The 6,743-nt window shown below is 37.7% G+C and overlaps 1 non-coding gene across 1 annotated transcript; it reads left to right on the forward strand.

Moving 5' to 3' along the window:
• The first annotated feature begins 4,261 nt into the window (after positions 1-4,261).
• LOC131181756 (small nucleolar RNA R71) lies at positions 4,262-4,369 on the forward strand. The gene has a single exon (XR_009150235.1). It is a non-coding gene; the product is annotated as a small nucleolar RNA R71 (small nucleolar RNA).
• The last annotated feature ends 2,374 nt before the right edge of the window (positions 4,370-6,743 follow it).

The following is a 6,743-nucleotide window of genomic DNA, read 5'->3' on the forward strand; positions in this document are numbered from 1 at the left end:
AGAATGAGGAAATAAATTCCAAAACTAAAGCTGGATAAACAATTTCTTGCTTGTGCACAAATTCCATCCAACTCATACCATCAAGATAGGCAACTACATTGTCAAATAAACCAAGTGACTGGAGAGAGTCCACAGAAATATACCTAGTGGGTTGCACCTTCCTTTCCTTAAGTCATTTAAATGTTGCTTTGTGAGTTGCATCAGGAAGGGACCAAGGTAGTTTTGAGACCTGTAAGGTTACTGACAATTGCTTTTTGCTGGAAGAGGGTGTGGAGGTTGAAATTTTTGGCTTTTTGGGTGGAGGCTCTGACCTTGGGGTGGTGGGTGGTTCTTTGCGTTTTGAGAGAGGAGGTGCAGAGGCCATGGGACGGGTGGATTTTGACCTGATTTTTCGTTTATACGTGGCTGTGGAGGGTGGTGGGGGTGTCTCTTGTGGAGGGGAATTAGGGTTAGGAGGTCGCATTGACAATGGCGAGACCTCGAGAGGAGAAGCTGGAGGAGAGTGAGGAGGCGACTCCATAGTTCCTGATGGTGAAGATGGAGAAGAAAAATGCAAGAAGAGATTAGGGTTATGGCGGCGAAAATAAGCGTGGAGAAGAAGGGAAAGAGGAAAAATGTCGGGAGAAATGGAGGTGAACGGACGGTAATGAACAGAGAAGTCGGGAGGTGGGAAAAATGGGAGTCGAAGAAAATTTTGTATTTGGTTGTGTAAGACTGCATAAGGGGATTAATGGGTGTGCATAACTTATGCACCCTGCTTATGCATGTTTCAACTTGTTTTGAACTTCAGAAAAATAGCTCATGCACAAGTGCATAAGTCATGCACTGTCCTTATGCACTATTCGGCAAGTTTTGACTTTCAGGGAGAGTGGTCATGCGGAAGTGCATAAGCTATGCACTCTGCTTATGCACTTTTCGGCATGTTTTGGTTTTTGGAAAATGTGGTCATGCAGTTGTGCATAAGCTATGCACTCTGCTTATGCACTTTGCGGTGGGTTTTGATTTTCAGGGTTTGTGGTTATGCAGAAGTGCATAAGTCATGCACTCTGCTTATGCACCTCTCGGCAAGTTTTGGAATTTGGGGTTGGTGGTTATGCAGTTGTGCATAAGTCATGCACTCTGCTTATGCACCTCTCGGCAGATTTTGGATTTCAGAGTTTCTGGTTATGCGGAAGTGCATAAGTCATGCACCCTCCTTATGCAGACTTCGGCAGAGAGAGAAAATGTAGGATTTGAAGTCATGCAAATGTGCATAAGTCATGCACACACTTATGCAAGTCTCGGTAGGTATGAAATTTGACAAAAATGTGGCTATGCAGAGTTGCATAAGCTATATACTACCTTATGCAGTTTGCAACAGAGATGAAAATGACAAGAATTGTGGTTATGCAGGATTGCATAAGCTATGCAGTTGCTTATGCACAATTCAACAAGATTGAGATTGCAATGGAAAATGATTTGCAAGTGTGAAAAATACCCTAGAATGAAGAAATATAATTCTATTAAGCATAAATCATGAGAAATTATCACCAAAAACACATCAATATATACAAAATCCATCAAAATTACATCACACATGCTTGTAAAAGTGAATCCTGCATAAAAGGCATTTGTGACCCATGCCATTTTGACTCAAATTCTGCAAATCAACATTTAGCACATTAAAACTCAATAAAATCTGCATAAAGTTGCATTTATCTACAAATGATGAACTCCCCAAGTCATGCCAAGAAAATGCAGCATGTCCATCTTAAATCTCACACCCCAAATAAACTCAAAACTACAAAGATGACCCACTTACCACCATATTAACATAAAAAGCACATATACTTAAAAGTTACACACCCAACCTCACCAAGAACATAAGTCATCTGTTGCAGACACCCTCTTTGCTGCAGAATTTCTTCTTCCTCTCTGCATAAACTAGGTAGCAGACCTGCACAGGTTATGCAGCAAGAATCAATCAATTTTTGGGAGTGTTGAAGAATAAAATATCAGTTAAGGGTTACTCCCCAGCAGTTCACCAGCCTTTCTTCATTGAAATACATCTACAAGGGACAAAATTCAACAATGTCAAAAATTGAATTTGGGGAGATTTAAGATAAAAACAAAAGCAATGAAAGTAAAAGTAAATCAGCAAAAGCAAAATAAAAGGACTTGGGATGCCTCCCAAGAGGGCTAATTTATAGTCCTTAGCTGGACTCTTTTCATGTTTCATGGTGGTTGAAATTGGAATTTATTGCCTCTATTTCCAATAGGTGCTTCAATGAATCTATACTTCATTTTCTTTCCATCACATGAGAAGATCCTTGTTGCTTTGTCTAAAAATCCGACCATTTCTTTCTTGACAACCTTTGGTGCATCTTTTTCTTTGAGAGATGGTTGTTTTACTTCACTTTTCTCCACTTGCTCAACTTGAAAGATTGGTGCCATAGGACAAGGTGGATTACTATTCGAATGTTGTGCAAATGCAGCCTCTTTTGGATTTTCATCATTGATACTCCTTTCATGAATAAGATAACTTTCAAGAGAAGCCTTCGGATAGCTTTTTCTAAAGTACTCTTTTACTAACTCATCAACCATATCAATTCTCAAACAAGAGTCTACATCTTCATGTTGCTTCTTCTTATCATTGCCAATGTTGAAGACTAAATGATCCTCTCCGACTCTGAGAGTAAGCTTCTCACCTTTCACGTCAATCAAAGCACCAGCTGTAGCTAGGAAAGGCCTCCCCAAAATGATTGGGATATTAGAATCCTCTTCCATGTCCAAGATGACAAAGTCAACAGGTATATAGAATTTCCCAACCTTCAGAGGCACATTCTCTAAAATCCCTTCAGGATACTTAATTGATCTATCAGCTAACTTAAGAGAAATGTGGGTTGGCTTAAGATCTCCCATGTTAAGCTTCTCATAGATGGAGAGGGGCATAAGGCTAACACTAGCCCCTAAATCACATAAAGCTTTTATAGAACATGATTCCCCAATGTGGCATGGAATGGAAAAACTCCCTGGATCCTTGAGCTTTGGAGGAAGTTTCCTTTGGAGGATAGCACTGCATTCCTCAGTTAAGGCTACAATCTCATGATCTTCAAGTCTCCTCTTATTTGAGAGAATTTCTTTTAGAAACTTAGCATAAGAAGGCATTTGGGAAAAAGCATCAATAAAAGGCACATTTATATATAGCTTCTTCAAAACCTCTAAGAACTTCCCAAATTGCTTATCAAGCTTGGCTTTTTGAAATCTCTGTGGAAAGGGAAGCTGTGGCTTGTAAGGCTCTAGAGGTATGTATTTCTCTTCTTTCTCTTTTCTTGCACTCTCTTTCTTTTCACTCTCTTGTTTTTCATTTTCATCAACATCTTCCTCATTTTCTCTCTTCTCACTTTTTCCACTCTTCTCATTATGCACTATTTTACCACTTCTCAGTGTAATGGCATGACATTGCTCTCTTGGGTTTTCCGGTTGACTTGGAAGTTTTCCAAAAGACTTGGTACTTGAGGAAGATGCTTGTTGTGCAATCTGATTTTCCAGCATTCTATTATGTGTTTGCATCTGTTCTAGCCTTGCTTTCATCTCTCTCATCTCCTCATCATGCTTATTTTGGTTAGTAAGAATCTGTTGTAATAAAGCTTCAGTGGTGGAACTTTATTCTTGCTGTTTTGGTGGAGGATTCATAGTTTTCTGCTGAAAATTAGGCAATGGTTGCCTATTTTGCTGATATGGAATTCCTTGTTGCTGTTGTGGTTGAAAATTCTCATTTGGAACTTGACTTTGCTGATTTCCCCATGAAAAGTTGGGGTGATTCCTCCAAGTTGGATTATAAGTTTGAGAGTAAGGATTCCCCATCTGTTTCTTTCCATAGTTACCAACATATGCAGCTTGCTCTCCATAGTCTACTCCACAGCTGGTAGTTCCCTCTGCATAAGCCACTTGTTGTGAACTTACAGATGATGATGATGAACTAACCAACATACTCAAATCTTCCATCTTTTTAGCCAAAACATTTGTAAGTGCATCAAACTTTGCATTAATCATGTTGAATGGATCAAGATCATACATTCCAGCAGCTTGCCTTTTTTGAGTTGGAGCTGGTCCTCTTGGACTACTCCAAAGATGAGTATTCTTTGCAATTTTCTCCAGTAGCTCATAAGCTTCATCTTCATGCTTCATAATAAATTCTCCTCCTGTTTGAGCATCAATAATCCCTCTAATTGCAGGAGTGACATTGGTGTAAAAATTCTGATTTATCATCCATTTTGGAATGGCATGATGTGGGCATTGTCTCTCTAATTCCTTCCATCTCATCCATGACTCATAAAGAGTTTCATCTTCTCTTGGTCTGAAAGCTGTCATTTGATTCCTTAATTCTTGAGTTTTTCCAGGTGGAAAATATTGTGCAAGAAATGCATCAGTGAGTTGCTCCCAATTTGTGATGGAGTTGTGAGGTAAAGAATCAAGCCAATCCAATGCTCTATCTTTCAAAGAGAATGGGAATAGCTTCAATTTTGCTGCATCATCAGACACTCCAGGTTGTTTTTGCATGTCACAGATCATAGCAAATTTCTTTAGATGTGTGTGTGGATTTTCAGAAGGATGTCCCCTGAATTGGGAGTTTTGAATCATTTGAAGAACTCCAAAATCCATCTTGTAGCTATTTGCATCAATTCTTGGTCTTGCTATGCTCTCTCTCAAGTCATCAAAACGAGGAAAAGCATGATCCATCATACTTCCCCTAGGCACATTAGCATTTACAACCTCTTCTCCTTGGGCTGCATTTTCATTGTTTCGATCATTTCCAGCATTACCACCAATTCTCATTCTTTCATCAGCCATGTTTGCTTCTAATTCAGTTTCTCTCAAAGCTTCTTTTCTTTTTCTGGTTTCTTTCTTGTTGGCTTTATAAAATTTCTCAATTTCAGGATTAAACAATAAGGATTTGTCACTTGTGCTTCTAGCTCTTCTCATAAAAGATTAAAAGTACCTGAAAAAGAACAAACAAACACAAAATTAAAAGATAACAAAGATAAAACTAAAAACAACTAAAATAATCAAGAATTCAATCTTAAACAATCAACTTCCCAACAACGGCGCCAAAAACTTGATGTGTCCCTACCGCAAGTGCACGGATCGTACAAGTAGTATAGAAAAAATATCGTTCCCACGAGGAGTTGTGTTAATGATTGAATTTTTGATATAAAAAGTTGACTAAATTGAACTATCTTTGAAATTAAAGTAACAAATTGATGGGTATTTGAGTATGAAATCTATATGTGCAAAATTAATAATCTATCCAACAATGTATTAATTAAACTAAAATTGCATCAAATTGAAATAAGCAAGTTGAAATATGGCAAAATTTAAAATGGCAAGCAATTAAATTTGATTAGAAATTAACAATTATAAAAAGGCGATTCCAGAGTTCGGGATTTCATATTCGAGCTATTTTGGGATTTTTAAATTGGTTATCCAATCTTGTGGAACTTACGGGTTTTAAGGAGATTAATTCTTAAATTCTTTGAATACCCTTTTGAGTGGGACAAAGAGTGCCTTAATCAATCTAATCCTACTTTCGTGGAGTTAGAGTTAATTAAGACCCATTAGGTTCTTTAATTAATCTGTGAATCCTCTTAATCCTTAGCCTATTTCTAGGTCTAAGTTAATTAAGTCCAATTCCTTGATTATCTATCACAGGGCCTTCTCCTTTCGGTGCCTCAACCATGGATTAAGAACATCACTTAATGGGATCCTATACTAAGCATGTCATTAAGCACACAAGAAATGAATAAAACTCATTAAGACCACAAAATATGGATTACCCAATCAAAATCCACAAAATATCTCAAATAATACAACCCTTACTCCAGAATCAAAGAGGTAAACTACTCACTACCCATAATGCTTTCAAGATATATTGAGTTTAAATGGAAATAAATCTTTAATCTAAGCTAAGAAACAAGAAACTAAGCACTAGAAATGTAAGGAAAGAAAGAAAATCTGCAAATCTTGGTTGAAAATGGTGTGGAAGGTGAAAATGACTCTTCAGCTGCTGCCTCCCTCTTCCTTTCCTTTTCTGCTCGCTCTTTCTCCTCTTTGTCCCCCTTCTCAAATGGGAAAATGGGACCATTTCTAGCATTTTCTGACATGGAGCCCTAAAATGGTGTGTTTGAGGAGGGATTTTCTGAGGGAATCTTCTGCCAGCTCATTAATGAACTCTTTATGGGACTGCATAAGTGGACTGCATAAGTCATGCAGTCCCTTATGCGCTTTTAACTGTTTCTGGTTCACTTATGCGAAACTGCATGACTTGGTGCATAGGTTATGCACAATTCCGTGAAAGTGCATAAGGGAGGCGTGAATGTGCATAAGCTATGCAGTCTCCTTATGCACATTTCGGCAGGTATTGGAACAGTGATTTTTCTCCTTATGCAGATCTGCATAGCTTATGCGGCAAGTTATGCACAATTTGGTCAATGTATATTTCAGCTTGAAAACTTGTTTTTGACATCTTTGGCTGTAGAAGTCACTCCTCAATGGCAAAAATTCTCTTCAGTCCTTCAAAAATACCATTTTTCCTACAAAACAAAGTAAAAATTACAAATTAATGCAAATTTGACAACTATGAAAAACTAACTAAATAACTAATGAAATTGGCTAAAAATGACTAATAATAAAATAAAATGGCTATGAAATTAGACCTAAATGACTATGCAAAATGTATGCATCATAGACCTATAAAATAAAGA

Source organism: Hevea brasiliensis, chromosome 7, assembly GCF_030052815.1.
Source record: "Hevea brasiliensis isolate MT/VB/25A 57/8 chromosome 7, ASM3005281v1, whole genome shotgun sequence".
NCBI lineage: Eukaryota > Viridiplantae > Streptophyta > Magnoliopsida > Malpighiales > Euphorbiaceae > Hevea > Hevea brasiliensis.